This window comes from Saccoglossus kowalevskii, chromosome 14 (assembly GCF_978046115.1).
Source record: "Saccoglossus kowalevskii chromosome 14, keSacKowa6.1, whole genome shotgun sequence".
NCBI classification, from domain to species: domain Eukaryota; kingdom Metazoa; phylum Hemichordata; class Enteropneusta; family Harrimaniidae; genus Saccoglossus; species Saccoglossus kowalevskii.
Window position 1 is genome coordinate 6,378,824 of NC_140654.1, and position 19,540 is coordinate 6,398,363.

Consider the following 19,540-nt stretch of genomic DNA (forward strand, 5'->3'; position numbering starts at 1 on the left):
ACGTGTAAGATTGCACTCGACTTACATAATAGCAAATGCTTCCACGTTTTTCCGGACAACATTATGCTCTAGAAATTAACCTTATTTGGTTCGCCAACATGACAGTTTTACAACATTTTTTTGTAATATTCGGAATTCAGATCTGACCAAGCATTACCAACAATAAGTACGCACGTGCGTAAGTAAGATTTCAACAACAAAAAATGAGTATATTTTACCGTCAGGATATTTCCACGAAAGACCAAATGCAGTCTCCTGTCCGGCAGTCAACACTTTGCCTGATGAGGTGGTAAAATCGTCAAAAGTATTATTATTATACGTGCCACACAGTCCACACGTTTTGTCGTATAGATCGCTGCTCAATATCTCAATATAAACACCTTCTGCTCCATCCCAAATAAGTTTGAATCCCACGCTGCTGCGAACGAGGATATGCCCGGTAACGCTTTCAATAACTAAACCGTTGACATCAACCGGCAATGCTAAATCGGCGCCGTCTAGCGTCACTATCGGCTCATCATTTTGACGATACAGGTGTAATGTTTGCAACTGTCCAATGGCAACCATCAGACTACGTTCACATCCCGCGTATGGAGGAGAGCAGGATCGACTATTGGTGATGAATATCTCGAATGAAGAACTGAAACAATCTGCTACAAGAACGTAGCTGCATATGCCTTCGAAGGAGTATACGTGACCATCAAACGTACGATAGGAATTCTGACCCCATGAAGTACAGTAACCTGTGGCTGGAAGCGCTGCCAATAAAAACATAGATTTAGGTAATCGTTAGATAATATGCTATACTTTACGTAATATCAATGTCAGGCTGGATTATTCTACGCAACACATGGTTTTCACACGAGAGTTCGTCGATCGAGCAGTAAGGAATGTAAGGAACTCCAATTAATATTAAGAGGTAAATAGGATAACAATTAGTATTTTGAGCATTTTCAATTAAAATGTATGAAAAGAGTTCCTTTTGTACCCCCATCACTAACCCTAATCCTACCTCTACCCTCCAGCACTCCCCATTTAATTGTACATGCCCCTCCTAAGGACATCTATAGTTATCTAGAGGGGGCATATACAAATTAATTGGGTAACTGGGAGTGAGTGTTAGACAGTTAGAGTTAGGGTTAGGGATGGGGGGTACAAAAGGAACTCTTGCCAAATTTATTCATTAAAACATCAGGGTATGGTTTATCATTAAAAAAACAATATATATGATTTTGGCTGCAAACATATTAATATTCGCTTCTGTGTGTATAGGTAAATTCGAGACGTATGCGCAGAATGTTTCTGTACACATTCGTCCAAAACAAATGTTTTACTTCTATCAGAATGTATTATCACATAAATCATTCTATTCAAAGTTATATTTTTTTAAATGTTATTTTTCTTCAAAAATTATGTTTCAAATTCACATGTGCATCGTGATGTCGACTACCTGGTTTTAGTGTCACTGGAAGAGTGGGCATTGTAGTTGGAATTATAGTAGTCACCGGTGGTGGCGGTCTAGGAATCAACGGCGCCGCTCTTGCTTGGAAGGTCTCTGGAATGAATAAAAACATAGAACAAATGTATTAAAGTAGACAATTAATCTGCGATGGGCGTTTTTTGTGATCAGTGTTTTTTGCAAAAATGATTAGTTACATTTTGACAGACCTTTTTCTCGTAATTGGCTTTGCCAACTAAAATTATTTTTACTTTGCAGGCTTTTGCACAATTCTGTTAGTTTTGCAGTATTTCGCACATAACCATTAGATTATTTCATGACCCAAATGCATGATAGTTAAGAACTTAAAGTGTCAACTATTGTGATAATTTTCATAAACTCAAGCTAAATTAATCATCATCAGTTAGCGAATTCATTATTAAAACACCTAGACAAAAGAAAAATCATGTATACCTTACCCATTTATTATCATGATGAATTTATAAATATTTTGTTTGAATGAATAAAAATCGTATTTAGTACTTGCACACTGTATTTTTAGCTCCGCTGTTAACAACCGCAAGTCTGATTGCTTTGATATTACATATGTAAATACTAAATGTGGAACTCTCTCAGATTTGTTCATTTCGTGATGATATCTTTAATTCTCTAATGTTGATGGTTATTTTTGGTAAAAGTGATATTTTCGACTTCTTGTTAAAAACCGCAAGTCCAATTGCTTTGATATTATATATACTATTAGATACTACAGGTAGACCTCTCTCAGATTTGTTCATTTCGTGATGATTTTTTTCTTCAATTATCTAGTTTTGATGAATATTTTTGATAAAAAGTTATATTTTCGAATTGCTGTTGAAAACAGCAAGTTCGATTCCTTTAATACTATAAATATTGTTCATTTTCTGATGATATCTTCTGTTCTTTAATTGAAATGTGCATTGCTAACAGCGGAGCCATCTCAGCCGACAGGCTGCTAGTTTTCAAAATAAATCCCAACATTTTGCAACAGTCATTTTATTGATGTGTATCCCACACGACTACAAGGCACTGCAATTATGGTAAACACATTGTTTGACGAATTGTCGAAGACAGATGGTTTTAATATACTTTTTGTGTTATATTCAAACTATGTTTTACCTAGCTTCACCGATATCGCTATCTGTCGTTTATCTGTTATTCGATCCGGGATTCTCACGTTGCCCACATGTCTTCGTATACCTGTGGTTCGTCTAAGAATTCTGACGGTGCCTATGTCTCGTCGTCTACCTGTGGTTCGTCTAAGAATTCTCACGGTGTCCATGTCTCGTCGTCTACCTGTGGTTCGTCTAAACATTCTCACGGTGTTCATGTCTCGTCGTTTACATGTGGTTTGTTTACGAGATTTATGATTGGGATCGTCTACTAATAATAGGGTTTGGTTGGTTAGGTTGCCACATTGCGGACACTGTCCCCCAAAAAAATCGTGATATATTCGGGCAGTTTATTGCCCCATAAAACGTGCATGCCATGCATGATTCAGAATTAATAGTATAGCCGTGACGTATTGTGCGACGTATCAGATCTGTCCAAACACAAGTTCATTATTGTATCTTACTTTTCAAAGTAGTCCTTGTACCATCTATCAATGACACGTGTCATGGTACATTGTTTGTTCTGTTTTTGTAGTGATACCTTATATGACTTTCCGATTCATGAAAAACACTTAAGATTGGTGTGTTGTTAAACTGTTAAACTTTTATCTTAGGAATGTCAATGATAAGGAAAACGTATATGACATTCAATACACTGCTGTGTTTTTATGAAACGTTTAAACAAATCTACGGATATGTATATATTATTAATTGCGTCTCAAACACGTAAGTATCAAAATGTAGTATGTTTCCACTTTAAATTATGTTTAATCAATGTTAAAAATGGATCATTCAGCTATATTCGGTATATCTAATAACTTCGTTATTGTGTTTACTATTTACACACCGATTCGAGTGTATGCTCACTTCCAGTTAACAACGTTTCAAATTTATTTGACGATCAGTTACTTCCTCATGGTGGATTGTGGCAATTTGCCTCGAGTCCTTAGGGTCAGGGTTGTCTCAGTGGGCGAGTTGTCGAAAACAAGACACTCCGTCAAACTCACTAATAAACAGCATTGGTACATATGCAGTAAAGTCAGTGAGCTGTACGGCCCATGTACGTAATATACGCCACCAAATCATGCAAACTAAGGGGTTGCCACCTGAAAAGCCTGCAATGTTATTACATCGCTGGATTCCAAGACATTCCTATAGTAAATGTAAATGACCTTGGTTTTATTTTCGTCATGATTCAATCGAACATAAAACCGCCCGACGGCGTTGGTCAACGTGATTCACAGTCACTGTGGTAGTGGCTGTCTTCGACGGCTAAATGATTTTTTTTTGGCAGACAAGGAACCTTTTAACAAATGGGTAAGGTGTGAATTGTTTTTGTCTTGGAGGACAAAATATATTTTTTACCATTCTGAAACAATATTAACACTTCAACAGCAACGGAGTTGTTATTTTCGGTGTTTGATATTTTACACCTTATGTGCGATGTAAATTGATTTGTTGCCACACCTAAAATTTAAATAATCAAGCTGAAATTGTTCTGTTTATATACGCACTCGAAGCTTTATCGTCATGGAAACCTCGTGATATCGCTTCAACAAGGTAATAATACAGATAAAATATACCATATATAAAGACTGCAATTGGTAAATATTCTAATCGGTAAGAGGTATATGATATGATATGATGATCAATTTTTAACCACGTATACAATGCGTGTGAAAAAGACTTACCTGTTTGGCTGCGCCCGGCAAGTAATGCCAACTGGTCAATTAGTTCATCGTCGTTACTAATGTAGAAAACGGGGGAAATTAGTTGTTTTAACATTACAGCAGATACTTGTAATACAAATCCAAGTCTTTTCTCGTTAGACACAGTAAATAGAATTGCATAATAACAATAACGAGGCCATAGTCACATATTCAACATGTAACTATTATGACATATACTCGAACGCAGTTTATCAGTAAACATTGTAGACTGGTATGATACAGTAGCACTATAACGGTAATCATACGAAAGTCAAGACGACAAGATGACTGGCACCAGGTATAACTTGGGAAATTTGTATTACCGGACAATTCCTTTGCTAGTTCAAGGTTTGTTTTTGATTCAGTAGATCCCAATGTGATAAAATATGTAAATTACTCTCGTCAGAATATATAGTTGTAACAATTTCTTCCACAATACGACAAATAGACTCAAATTCACGAACAATTCCCTCTCGCGACAATGGTCAACTTCTCACTAGACGGAACAAACCGGATTTCCAAGCGGAGAAACTTTTACATTGCAGTCAAATAAGAAGGTACATTTGGTTGAAATATGAACTTTTCATCGATTTTTAAGTTGTCTATATAATATCTGAAAACGCTATATTGTGTTGGGCCAGCTTTTAAAGGCTAAGGGATGCCAAGGAGTACGAGCAGATTGAACGCTACTTACAATGTTTCTCGTGGGTATTCGTATTTTGCAGTCACGACAACAGCGGCGAAACAGACGATTATAAAGTAACTATTAAAGCAAATCATATTGCTGCATGGTCTACGTCTGTAGGAATGATTACTACCGGGATGCGTATTGTGCAGGGATATGTACCTTTAAAAAGTGTGCCTTCACACGTCCAAATAACCAGTAATATGAGCTGAGAAGTTTATACGAGATGTTTATATATACATATACTCACGACAACTGACGTCACCACTCTACTATAGTATACTGGTAGCTACTGGTCAGATTTGTGTTATTAATATGATATTTATTGATCAATAATAAATGTGTAGTACTTGATTCGCATATTAACGAGAATAAGTAAGGTCGTGATATGGCATCAAGTAGGGACACGTCATCTGGAAGGTATGATCCTCATCTCTGTCATAGAAACAGTCGGTGTTATCACCATTTCCGCCCTAAAGTTTGCGAAATCGATAACAACCTCCGTCAAAATATCTTGCTCATTTCTTGCTTTTATGATTATATGATCGTTATCATTTTTTACAGGATGGGCAAATTTCGACCTTGCATAATACCTAGCCATTTTGACCGCGTACTCAGCATGCTTACTGTAGATAGGATACATTTATTAAAGGGAAGCAGAGGTGTGGCTTTTGACACTCTGTACATGAAATCTGAGATCTATGAATGAATTCTGTCGATAAAAATAACTTATATGTGCTGCGAAATGCCCTAAATATCGGGTATAAAACGGGCTGTGAAGCAGACGACAACGTCCGCTTTTCCTGGCGTCATTTCGCCTCTAGAGGGCCAGTCAAATGACGTCATCAGTGAACACTAATAATTGAACCCATTCATGCTAGTACGTCAATCCCATAGAAATGCTACTATGAAATACCTTGTTAACTGACTGCTTAAAAGTTGAAACATGGAGAGGTGTTGTGTTATGAATGCCATAACGATTCATGTTATGTTTCTCGAAATCCCAAATAAAAAATTACGTTGTTGGTTGCGAGAAATCGGCGGAAGAACTAACCTGAAAGTAAAGACAGTACAGCGTTCTGGTTATAGTAAACAGTGAGTGAATAAATATTGTACGAGTTAAAACTAAATGAGAAATATGCAAATATTACTTGAACCACAGTACTCATTTTGCCCAACTTCACACTTTTTAAGGTAGAGATGCAGTTTATTTGGCTTGCTTTTTAATTGAGTAATTAGACAATGAAGATCGTATTATATATCCAACATGTTATATATTTTCTGAAAGCTTATTATACAAACTTTGTAAAACTTGTCTTTATTTTAAATATCCAGAATGCGTTTTTGATTTTGGGTCAAAAATATGCTTTTTTGGACAAAAGTGGTTTAAAAAAAAATAGCTTAAAAACTTCAAGTCCGTTTGTGGGTAAAATTACATCACTGGATACCTTGGTATACTACTAATTCAAATGCGTCCACTCATCTCTCTAACGGCTTTCAAAGTCGCACAGCATGACCTCAAAGTTCACTCTTTTCTATTTTTGCATAATTTATATATCCATGTTAATTGCGGACTTGTTATTTTTGTTCCACTCGCCGTAATAAACTGTCCGGACGCATTTTGAAGGGGGAACACCTTGTCAATAATGTGTGAAAATTTCGAGGCAAATGGCCAAAGCGTCTATCAGCTATTTTAATTTAAAACCCAAGAATTCACCAAAAATAGAAGACGAGAAAAAGGCTAATTTGCATATTTACGCGTTAAACCGGGAATTACTGCTTTGTCATACTTTGTAGACTATTGAAAATGAAAGTTAACGTATAGACATAGACATTTTATGTAAAATCGTTGGACCAGAACAACTACTCTTGAATATATAAATCAGAAACTCGTCATTCATACCAGTGTTTTGATGGGGTCGGTAAAAACACGTGGCAATGCCCAGTAAATATGACGTCATCTCATGAATTATTAAACAGGGGGCGGTCCTAGGAAGGTGACCTTTTATCACGATCAAAACATCATGGCTTCTCTTCGATGTATTTTCAATAAAAAATCTACGAGTATTTCAAAGCCTATGGTTTACCGTGAAGAGTACAAAGTGGGATATTAAATCATTTATCCTTGATGATTTTTATGTAGTATTGAGAACCAACTCCAGGAAGCGAACGCACAATAATGAATAATCGCGTAATCCTAGAATCGAAACGCGAGGCACAGAAGTTTTGTTCATCGTTTCCAATTCCATTTTTCCCACTGCAAAATATTTGTTAAAAGAAATATTTGAATTCTGTTCGTTTTTTAAGGAGGCATTTATATATTTTTTCCGATTTTGGCAACGCCTTATTCAGGGATTTTCTAAGACAGTCGCAGACAATCAGCGCACGGATGTACGTACAAAACATGCTGTTGTACTACCGGCGACGGTCGCCTGCAAGAAGAGAGCTCCAGCTCCTAACGTAAAAGTTTTAAAATTTCGACCGGTTTTAAATAATTAGTGTTGGAAATTTGACATGTTTTAATGCAAAATTAAGGTGCATTTTCGAGCGGTCGAATGTTTCTGAATAGAAATCAGTGTGTTTCGTTAGTTTAAAAAAAATGGAATGTCCGTCAAAGTGACGTAAACTTCCCCATTTTTCACGGAAAAAGCAAAGGTCGTGGCCGAGTTCACGGCAAATGTGATATCCCAGAGTTCAATGCGTTTTGTACCATCCAATATACACTTTATCTCCGCACGAGGGCGCAATTTCAAATTGAAAGAAAAACTAGCATACACGCTATTACCATTCTATGACCTCAATTGACCCACCAGCCTCATTCCCAACTTGATACTGGAATTCTCATTTTTTTGATGTATTTAAAGTTTTTTACCCGGATCGTTTTAACCATTTCAATAAATAGTTATAGACTATAATTGATTATGCGAAATTACTGCATTTTTGGTGGTTTTTGGCCTACTCCTCTCATGGTTATGTTAGAATTACCGCGAGAGTGCCTCCTATGGATTGTCAACATGGCGGCTCACAAAGTTACGTTCGGTAAGTCCTTTTTTTTACGTTTTACACACAAAAAAAGCAATTTTTAGAAAGTAACGTTCAATTTCTTCAATTGTTGGCGCCTTTTTTGTTGCAAAAATGCTGGTCGTGAAAATGAAAAACGTAATTTTGTTGGGGATTTCGAGAGCTTTACAACGATATGTAGATCGACCATATACACGTTATGTCCCTCATAGGAGTAGTGAATAAAGTATCATAATGTATTTTGTCATTAATTTGCATACCATATATTCACTATTGAGATAATATATACACTATTGAGATACTATGGGTATAGGGATAAAATGAACATTTTCCATGTATCTGTTTTTGATACCAATGCATTTCATTCGTTTCTCTCAATATTATTTTCTGACATATTATTCATAATAAATTATGTAGTATTAAAGTGAGAATATACTAAATATAGTTAATAACAAATGATTTTCAAAAAAAATGTGCCACGCCCCCTCCATTTGCCCCATTTCTCCAGTAAACGTGACACACATTGATGTGTTTGAAGTTGAAGAATTAATACCTAGAAAATAGTGTCATTACAAATTTGACAATTTAGGCTGACTTTAGAATAGTTTTACCAAGTGTAAATAATAATTTATTATTATGACAGATTTTTTATATTAAATATTGAGATTAGTTTAATAACAAATGATTTTCAAAGAAAATGTGCCAGGCCCCCTCCACATGCCCCATTTTTTACAGTCAAAGACTTCATAGAAAATAGTGTCATTACAAATTTGACAATTTAGGCTGACTTTGGAATAGTTTTACCAAGTGTAAATAATAATTTATTATTATGACAGATTTTTGATATTAAATATTGAGATTAGTAATGCATCTTGTGTTTTGTTTCAGATCTTTTGTGCTGAACTTACCATGGACAGTTTGCATGTGACGAGTGATACCTGGCTTGATTTTATATACAACATGGAGATGTGATGCACATAGTGTGCATTTGTATTCCTTGTGTGTGCCAAATAAAATTTCAAAATGTGATTCAGCAGAATCCAACAAATTCACTTCAATGTGTTCAGTGTATTTAATTTAAAATGCTAGTGAAGCTGCTTCAAGTTTCTTATCAAGTTTGTTAAGATCATCCTTTTTAGTAACTTGAAGTAACTTTGCTGAATGATTTGCTTCATTAATTTCAACCTTGGTATCAAATTGGTCGACCAGTTTTGTTTCATATTGCTTCACATCATGTTTTTGATCTTCAGATAACTTTGCAAACTTTTGTATAAATTCCAGTTGTTGGTCGATCTTTTGAGCCTCGTTGAAGAGCTTGTCAATTAGTTTACCCACGTTTCTCAATTTAGCATGAAGGTGATCCATAGTGTATTCATTTATGGGGTCATACTTTATAAGAGGATGATTACTCTGACCATTACTTTTTTCTTCTGCCCATGAATTCATATCCACAAGAGTGATAGACATATCCCATTCATGATTTGGATTGTGACATTTATGAACTGTAGCCAAACATAAATTGCGAAAAAACTGGTATTCTTTCTCTGCAAGACCAAACTTTTATACTTTTCATCTCGTTCCAGTTTTCTACAGTATTTCATCCCCTTTATACCATGTTGGGCAAATTTTTCAGTGCATGCCAGAACAGGAAGAATATCAACTTCTATCAGTGCATCACTCTCTGGGGCATTTATAATGGCAAATGGAATGCGGCTTGCATCAGAAGACTGGATTTGGATTTCTCCATACTTCATTACCATTATATTTTATCAGACGTATAGCACCACTGATGGCAAATACTTTGAAATTTTGGGACACTCCCTTGAAATCTTGGAAAGTGTGGCCACCCTCACCTACAACTATTTCTAACATCTGTCTCTCATTTTCATCATCAAGGTCATAATCCATTTTGTTTTCAGTCAATATGTTGAGGACACTTCTCCAAACCAGGCCTTCAATATCATGAACAAACCAACCCTTTTTATTTTGAGAGGCAGTTTCTGACACCATAGTGTGGAACCGTTTCAAATTATTTCACAAAGTGGTTACCGGTAATTTGAGAATTCTTGAAACATTTTCTTGTGTTCTCAGAGATTTCTCTAAACCATCATTGTCAGATTCAGATAGACCGCCCCCTAGATGGATAAATGTGTATTCTGCTTCAGAATCATTCCATAATTTAATGTCATTTGTAGTCTGATCTAATTTCTGGGAAGATGGTGCTGCTAATAAAGCCAATTTAACAGAAGGAGGCAGAATATCTGATGTAATGGCTTCCTTGAAAAATGATACAGATAATACTGATTTGGCAAATGTTTTATCTTTATTTAATCGTAATTGCCAAAGGGCACTCTCATCAAATCCAGACAACTCTTCACCTACTGCCTGGTGCTGATTTAAGATTTTACTGATGTAGGCTCGACTCCCAGTGGCTTTCCTAGAAATTGCTGATCTTTTCGTGCTAAATAGAACTGCAAGAGAGACTTCCAAATATTTCTTTGAATCATCCCATTCGTGACCCTTTAAATTTTCCAGCAAATTTCTCACCACTTGTCTTACTTGAGATGGCCCTTTTTGAATGATAAAATCGGAAAGTTGCCCTATTTCATTAGCAACGAGCGATCTCGCCTTCATCAGCTTAAATCTGTGAAAAGCACGGCTGGCAATAGAGCTTGCCGTCATTCCCATAACGAACAAATCATTCGACGCGATAGCATAAAATCGCCTACAAACCATTCGAAGTGAGCACATCGTTTTAACTTTCTCGAACTGTGAACTATAGTCATCACTGTCATTAAAAAAGCAACAAAACCCGATTATTCGAGTCAAAATCTCGGAAGAAAGATCAGAAAGCGAACGACCTTGTGTGCCGACGGACAACATCGGCGATCGAGTGAGCAGTTGAAGCCAATATCCCACGTAATTTTGCGGCTAAACTTTCCTGCTTGACTCTTTTGGATACTCTTAGCATGATTGTATAGGAATACGTCCAGAAAATGTGATATTGGTACAATAAATCGCACGATAAGCACATGGAAGGCTAACCCGGAAACAACTCAAGCGCTAAAAACGGTTTTTGCGCAGAACGATGCCAGAATTTCAGTTCTGCGCATAGCAATATGCGTTGGTACAGAACGTGTTGAATTCTGGGTAAAACCTCGTACCGTGGAGTTGCAGGCTAAAAAACTCAAAAATCAAAACAAAATCATCAATCAGTAAGTATTTAAATATGACAAGGAAAACAAAACATCAGACGCGGAGAAGCGGTCAGCGCGTCAAAAGAGTTGTTACCGAAATGTATCAAGTTACCTCTCTCTGTGATTTATTTTTCATTGAAATTATTTGGTTGTTTTCAATTAATTTTAGCGTACCTCTGCAATTTACTTTAGCATTGTCAGTTGTTTGCTTCATTGAATTAAACGGAGTTCGTCCGGTTGCAAACAAAGCTGTCTCGCACCACCTAGCAAAACTTGCTAAATGATCGGAAAGTTTGTATCTCCCCGACCCAGTGCAATATATCCGGTTAGAATCAAAGCTCACGTGTCCCTTATTTTAGGGACCAGATTCTGCCGTAAATTCGGGATGGGATTTAGAAAAAAATAAAATAGGACTTTTAAGGTGTATTTTGGCGTCATTTTCGGACATTTCAATCATTCATGATGCCTAAAATAGAGTCTAAGTTTTACCGTAGTCATTGACGCCTATTCAAGAGTATGATGTTTATTGTGACTAGCGTGAATGGGTAAGCTTCGTTTCGACAATGAGCTGTTATCACTGTAAACAATGTTAAATTATTCTTCACATGCTCAGTTTATTTTTTGTGAACAATTATTTAAAAATAAAATCTCTCAGTCAATCAGAAACTCGGATTCACGCCTTCAGGGAAAGTCACGTTTGGACGCTCACATCGATTTTGTTTTTCGTTCGGCGGGCTGATGCCTTCAGTGTAGCTTTTGCCTCTTCCGACATAGAAATCATCTGAATCTTCTTTCTACCTCTCTTTCTTTTCACACCACGCATAATGTAGTGATACAAATTAGGAATAACGCTGAGGAAATATAATGTTTGGTTTGCTAGCGAGCGATAACTGATTTGAGAATAATTGCACATGCGCGTGAATTGAATGAACTATGACCCGTACAATCTCGATTTGCATATTGTCAATCAAAGGTCCTGTTATTTGATTACTCGTGCAAATTAGGCAATTGGACATAAACATTGCCACGTGAGAGTGTTTTTTTATTTTTAATCAGAAAATAACCAGCAATTTTAACGGTGTTCTAATAAGAATTCATTGGTCAAATTTTCACAGAATGTTCTTTAGATAAAAATCTATATAAAAAACGAAAAAAACTATTTTTGATTGAAATTCACAAATAAACTGCATCTCTACCTTAAACGATCGCTTAATTTCCGACCGCACTGTATTTTCCGACCGGAAAACTACCACATTTTTACCGTTTTTTTTTCTCTCGCTCGCTTATTTAAAACACCGACCGCTCACCCGGCACAGGAGTAGTCAAAATGTTTGGGGACATACAAAGAAAATTCTGAACGGCTCTTCAAATCTATACCACTCTGTATCGTTCGCGAACAACTTCATCTGTGTCCAATACTAGAGCCGGTACGATATTGTAAACAAATGCCATGATATCTCAGTCATATCGCTATTGTATACACTACCTTTTTTATTCTGGTTTGCACAAACGTTGAATAGCCGTCAAACATTCAAATATATTTAGTTTTTAACTATAATTATATGCACGCAATTTGACCCTTTAACCTAGATTTGATTGGGATGGAACATTTTATTTTAAAAAATATTCTGACATTACTTACTGTCCCAAAAATGTTTCAACACAATTGCGGTATGACTGTCCGATTTACAAGTGCATCGGGTAATATATTAATAACCATTCTCACCAATCGCTAGCTTAGGAGAGAGTAGGAAATCAAACAGCCGCAGATCGCCCGCCTTTTATGCATAGATTTCATGACGCCGTCTGACAGCGGTCGGGTACGAAAAGCTCGCACAGCAATTCACACTTATTGTCAAGACAATGAAAGAACAGAAAGGACTGGGAAATTAAAAAGATTATATTTCCACAAAGTTAAATAAATCAGGCTGCATCAAAAGCTTGGAAACTGGTTATAATATTTTGCAAAAGACTGAGTGATGAACGACATCATTTTGGGATGCAATTGAACTTTAAGTACTTCATTGCGTAACTTACTGCGCGGCGATGCTGACGTCAAGTGTGTGTTGACCGAAGTTTGACCCCCAAGTCACGCACTGAACAGGCGCGTTACCTTAGCAATCTTTTTCTTTCATGCTCCGCGCGTCGATCTTGTAAAATTGTTATTAGTTCAGACAGTGCTGTACGCAAACTTGTATATTTTGAGGTAGTTTATTTAGTGCGCTGCTTTTCTAATAACGCAAATTTGTTTACAATGTTGTACCGGCTCTAAAAATTTCAACATTGTAATATATCGCTTTCATAATAATTAAGGTAGCGAGAAGGGAAATTTTCACTTTTTTCTTGATTTTTCAAAAATTGATAAAACGGTTACTTTAGACCTTGATACATCACCCCAGGTTTACAAAAGATCGAAATTGCAAAATAACGTTGCTCAAATTAGTGTTTTAAAACACTAGCAAAAAAGACTGCAACTGGCGTTTCGTGGATATTTGCATAATGTTTATCTTTGAAAGGGGTTAAATGATAACATCTTACCTGTATACTCTGTTGTTGACGATTCTGATATAACGGGTGATAAGCTTCCAGTTGCAAACAATGCGTGTTTATCTAACGTCCATTGTCAGCATTATTGTCAGTCGAGACTTCGGCGGAGCATGGAGCTAAAATTTTAGATCCATGGTCGGAGAAACATGGTCATACAGTACTCATTTCGCCCAACCTTCCGCTTTTACATCGACCGCTTATCGCTTAATTTCCGACCACGCGGTCTTGTCCGACCGGAAACCGACCGCATTTTAATCCCGTTTTTTTTTTCGCTCGCTCGCTCATTGAAAACATTGACCGCTCGCCCAAACACTGAAAACTGGCACATGGGTGGTCGAAATGGTGGTTTTGATAGTAAAGTGTGAACATACAACTAGTATTAACTATTATTAATTTCTGTACGACACTTCAAATCTAGTAGTTGTATGACATTTGTATCGTGAAAGCAACTGAACTGGAACCTCTTGTTACGTGTTTTGGGTGCTTGTTCTAGATGTAATATTTTTTATTTTAATTTTAATGAGACAGTTACGTGAAAAAAGCATCGGTAACTCCTTTTGACAGAGCAGAGAAACGAGGAAATGTTAGTGATTAATTCCAAAAATAACGATACCGAATCCACATCGGTCCACGTCTGGTAAAGTTTGACATAAAAATTTTAAAATTAAGTCACGATCATTGAATGAGCTCGGTCTATACCGTATACGTACCGCAAAAGTGTTCCCACAAAAAAATATTTTCGACTAAAAACGGCCACATGCCCTGAAAAAATCGAACAGAGCTTGACATGTATGAATAATTTATTGGGCTTAAAAGAAAAACGTGTCAAATTTAGTTATAGCCATAACTATTTGGTGGCCAGTCGATTCAAAACTCAGGATTCACACGGAAGTCCTTCAGGGCTGAAAATCATCGACGCTACTCTGGTTTACTTTATTTCACAACTTGCAGAGAAAACTGATTCGCGTGAACTCTAATGTATCTTAGCCTAGTATTTTCTTTTTGAACTAAGGTCAAATTCCATCAGTTTGTCAAAATATATGTTTTTCAGTGAATAATTTTGAAGCCTGTCACAGCACAAAAAACAATGTGAATCGACGCCGGTGATTGGATTGTACGACGACCCTTCAATTAGCGTCAAATATGCTTTGTTACAACATCATTGATTGGCTGAGAGTCACCTGATTGGAGCACGATCTGGGTCACAGAACCATATTTGTCCGTATTATCAACAGGACTTTGCAAAATAACCACACCCACATTTTCAATCTTTTTTAGCGCGGAAGTTGCCAACAATGTTAAAAAAATCGTGAATTTCATGGATTCGAATAAAATAAAGCAAGCGATTGATAAGGATGATTATTAATATTTTCCCCGATGCTCTTCGAATTTTTATTTTTTTTATTTCAAGGTAAGAAATGGCTAGTTGAAGTTGCATCGTCTTCAATGCGGTTGTTTCACCGCGAACAATTCTAGCTCTGTTTTGGGCATGGTTTAGTTTTGCGATGTAAAATAAAATATATATTAAAATAATAATACTTGATTAATTATTTGGGGTTTCAGCCCACAAATTACGGACATGATCCCCATGAATTACGGTCAATGTTTGTCTTCTCTCAGCTGATTGTCACGGTGTTGATCGACGCCCTTCCTAAACTCAGTATGGAGAAACCAACGGGGGTCGACATTCCAAACAAACAATCGAAATTATCAACGAAAGACGAGATTTTTCTAGATATTTACAAACATACTGTCATGACAAACATATGTAAAATTAACAAATACACAAAGAGGTGTAATATTAGGTTTTATTTTAGGCTTAGAAATATTTTCTTTCACTCAGCCCATGCATGTAACTGCCATTTAGCTTTACGGTCCTTCAGCATCAGGGGAAAACAACAATAATTATACAAAACACATTGCGAAGACTCAACAATCAGGAAAGAAACCCCAGACAACCATGTCGTGCTTGTGTTGAAATACATTTTGTATTTCACGTCAGAATATTGTTTAAAATAAAATATTCAGTCCAAGCTAAATCGAGGTCAAAGGGTCAGGTTGCGTGCATATAATTATATATAGTTAAAACAAAAAGTATTTGAACTTTTGTCAGCTGTTAAACATCTATAAAAACCAGAAAGACAATTATAAGACAATGTAAACCTCGGAAATTATTCTGTTAGTCTGAATTTTAAATGCGCGCGAGCGAGCAGGTGAGCGGTGATATTTCGGGGTTTGCGCGGTCGAAAACAAAGCGGAAATTGTCCGGTCGAATTCAACAAGCGGTCGCAAAAGCGAGAGAAAAAGGTGATTGGAAAGCGGAAGCGGGCGGGAGGTTGTGCGAAAGGAGTACTGTAACTTTGCACAACTTTCTTTTAAATCGTTTTATTTTCCAAGTCAATATTCTATTTTACTAATACATTTTTTTTCTAACGCAATGGCGAAGAAAAGAAAGAAAGCGTTGACAGACGAGGCAAAGAAAAATCTGCCACTCAGTGTCGCACTCTGACACAGCAATTTTTTTTCAAACATCGGCCATTTTGTTTCACCATGAAAACCGTTTTTAGATGTCTTATCAGAGACACTTGAAGGATTAGCTTGTTTGTAAACTGTCAGCGTGTACAGTGGGACAGTAATGTTTGTCAGAGGATTATCCCTCGTTGTTCGTTTGCATAACAATGGAAAACCCGAACGTTCCTGGAGTACGGACTCAAATGCCAGCAGTTTTCTTCATTTTTCACGCTCGAGCTTGAAATTATTCATCATCTGACACTCTTTATGAGTTCTATGATATCAGTGGTTAATATGTTTGGCCATTTTTAGTGTATATTTATAATAATGCAGCAAATCTAGAGTGTTTTATTAACCAAAACTGTTTTTCGCGTTTTTCTCGAGTTGAAGTTTTGATCGAGTACGACTCATTGGGACCGCCGCCAAATCAAGTGCGTTCGGACTAGGACATTCAAACTCGCAGTTATCGTTCAAAAGATAATGATGGTGCGAAATATGTCTGGGTTTTTAAAGAAAATGCTTTGTCACAGAATAATAGTCTGTTAAAGGTGCCAAGTATGAAATAATAATTTGGGGACAAAAAAACAAACCTGCATAGAAATCTGAATAATAGGTCTTTTGATTATCGGAGACGCATTTCAATGGACTTGATTACGGACAATGCATGACGTAAATTTCACCAGGAAATTCCGCAGTGTGCTCTCGCAATCGCGGACTTAGTCATTTTTACAAGGTTCGCCATTTTTGATGTCACGTGACAATTATGTAAACAATGTCTGTCCAGTTTGTGCGAACTTGCACCTCAAAACTTAATCTTTTGATATATATATAACCTAAATTACTGTTCTGAACGAGACAACAGACAGAGAATGTTTTATTTAAAAACGTCACAAAACCTTCTCGCTACCTTAAGCAAAGTCAGTTATTTAATATTGGACAAAGGTGAAGTTCCGTCCGCGAACAATACAATGTGGTATAGATTTGAAGAGTAGTTTGGAATTTAATAATAGTTAGTACCCGTTGTATCCCCAAACTATATCACTCAAAATCACTATTTCGATCACTCCTGTGCAAGTGACCAGTGTTTAGGCGACCGGTCAGTGTTTTCAATGGTGAGAGAAAAATTACGATAAAAATGCAGTCGTTTTCCGGTCGGAAAACACAGTGCGGTCGGAAATTAAGCGATAAGCGGTCGATTAAAAGTGGGAAGTTGGGCGAAATGATTACTGTAGTTCAAGTGATATTAGCGTATTTCTAATTTAGTTTTTAACTCAGGCAATATTTATTTACTCACTGTTACTATAGCTAGAGCGCTGTACGTATCTTCATTTTCAGGTTAGTTCTTCTGCCGATTTCTCGCAACCAACAATGTGATTTTTTATTTGGGATTTCGAGAAACATAACATGAATCGTTATGGCATTCATACGCACAACATTTCGCCATGTTTCAACTTTTAAGTAGTCAGTTAATAAGGTCTTTCATAGTAGCATTTCTATGGGATTGACGTACTAGCATGAATGGGTTCAATTATTAGTGTTCACTGATGACGTCATTTGACTGGCCCTCTAGAGGCGAAATGACGCCTGGAAAAGCGGACGTTTGTCGTCTGCTTCACAGCCCGTTTTATACCCGATATTTGGGGCATTTTGCAGCACATACAAGTTGTTTTTATCGACAGAATTCATTCATAGATCTCAAATTTCATGTACAGGTTGTCAAAAGCCACACAAAAGCTCCCCTTTAAATTCACCGTCCAGCTCGCTCGTAAGCGTCACTCAAAAAAAAAATGGTCGTGGCGTGTCAGATACCGCAAACATTTTTTTTTTCGAGTGATACTATTGTCTGTAACTCCCATATCGTTATTAGTTGAATAACATCGAATTAAAAAGTGTAGCAGCAGAGTATTCGCAAAATATCTTGCAAATAACCGAATATTACTGAGTAGTTTCATACTACTTTTATATAGATTCTGTGACGTCAAAGACTGAACGCTGATCTATTGTTATTTTGCTAAGAGACCATAACACCCGTGTTCGGACACAGAGTTCACAACGGGTGATGTATATACACACTGCCAATTTAACCTTTTGAAAATAATGATTAAGCTTATCATCTAATGAGTATTCAATCTTCCACAATTAGAGAATGGAAATTGTAAGAGAAGGAAAAACAAAAGTCCAACCCTCGTTCACGGCCGTACCGTTTTACGGATTGCATAAAAAATCTGGTCTGATGAATGTGTAGCATATTTCATTGGAAAATTAGGACATGGCGTTCTTTCCCAGCAAAGAATTGTTGATAGGTCTCAAGTTCAATGTCTTGAAAAAGTATTAGAATATTCCTAAAAACATAGATTTGTCGGGTGGAAAGTTTCAAAGCCTGATGAAGCCCTCATACACCACCAAGATAAAATGTTCCAATTTGGAGTTAAACCATACTTTGTATTCTTAGATTGCATGTTACTATATATGCAATACATCTTATTTACTTTGTGGTTATTCTGTCGACATTTGGGAGACAAGTTCTACCTACTTTGAAGACTACATTCAAACTGAAGATTTTGTTTCACAATTTGTGTTGGCTAAATATTTTGTGTCAAGTAATAATTATTTTGGCTATTAATCTGCCCTCCAAAATTGTGTTTTAGTAGCATTCGTAGTATGATGGTCGCTACGTACATTTGCACAGACGTTTACAAGATGGCCTCGATCTCCTCACAAACCACCATAATGATAGCAAATTTCAAAAATGTCGACAAAATAGTCGCCTATGTATTTCTTCGTAGACAAGAAAAACCGTCATACAAACAGAAAGAAGTTCAAAAAGAGACACTGAAAAAAAGATTTGAATACGAATTTGAATTAAAGCAGTTTATGGATTTTGGAAATTATATTTGGTTCAGATATGCATCTGTTGCAAGTTTCACAAATCGTACACGAGACGTACTATTAACTCATATCTGCAGTTGCATTTAATTCATGTTATTTCGTCTGCGAGATTTAGTAATTAAAATTATCCTGAAATCCCACGGCTGTAATTAGAGTGCTAACACTCAACTTAAGGTCACATGCAAATAATGAGTCAATCTTTAGACTGACCCCTGCTCACAAAAAGAATACTTTGTTTTTATATACTTTTATTAGGCGCTTCATTGATACATTACATTGTTATGAAATTACATTGAGTTGTTCTATTCCTGCATTCTATTATACATATATAGTAGTACCTCTTTTTTTTTATCTTACATAAGGTAACAAAGGAGACCACTTTTTTTTAGATG

At 36.4% G+C, this 19,540-nt stretch overlaps 1 long non-coding RNA gene across 1 annotated transcript; it reads left to right on the forward strand.

Annotated features, from left to right (window-relative positions):
- Positions 1-7,726: 7,726 nt before the first annotated feature.
- On the forward strand, positions 7,727-9,056 carry LOC146734413 (uncharacterized). Its single transcript, XR_014931486.1, has 2 exons — positions 7,727-8,022; positions 8,893-9,056. It is a non-coding gene; the product is annotated as an uncharacterized LOC146734413 (long non-coding RNA).
- Positions 9,057-19,540: the final 10,484 nt, after the last annotated feature.